Source organism: Festucalex cinctus, chromosome 1 (assembly GCF_051991245.1).
Source record: "Festucalex cinctus isolate MCC-2025b chromosome 1, RoL_Fcin_1.0, whole genome shotgun sequence".
NCBI lineage: Eukaryota > Metazoa > Chordata > Actinopteri > Syngnathiformes > Syngnathidae > Festucalex > Festucalex cinctus.
In genome coordinates, this window is record NC_135411.1 from 27,241,182 (window position 1) to 27,241,792 (window position 611).

Consider the following 611-nt stretch of genomic DNA (forward strand, 5'->3'; position numbering starts at 1 on the left):
GCTGGTCTCTCGAGAATCCTTGTATCCCAAATAGGCTGATTGCAATCGGTAGAGCAGGGGTTCGCAAACTTTTGGGGGGATAGGGACCCCTCCAGAGGAGAAATTCTTCCAAGGTGCCTCATTATCCAAACACCAAATAAACATGAACCCCGAAAGGCCATAAAAATAATAATAATAAAAAAAAGAACCTGTTTTCAAAAGAAAAAAAAAAAAATTCAGATTTATTTCAGCATATTTTAGGGGGTAAAAAAAAAAGCATATTCTTGACAAGAACAAAAGGATTTTTGTCAGGATTTAAAGTCATAATCTGAAGAAAATAAAGTCAACGAGGAAACAAAGTAGCATTTTAACAAGTGATTTAAAAAAAAAAACATTATTTATTCTCACATTAAGCTCTATTTAAACACTTTAAGTCTTGATAAAATATACAAAGGATTTTACATTGAATATTTAAAATATTAAAATATAAATATATTAAAAAAGAAAAAAAATACTCCCTGCAATAATTAGCATTTTGTTCCAAATAAACAGTATTTCATTCATGTCAAATGTATGTGATATGATACATGCGTTGTGTCAGGGTATTATATTCACGAAAAATCGAAAAATCA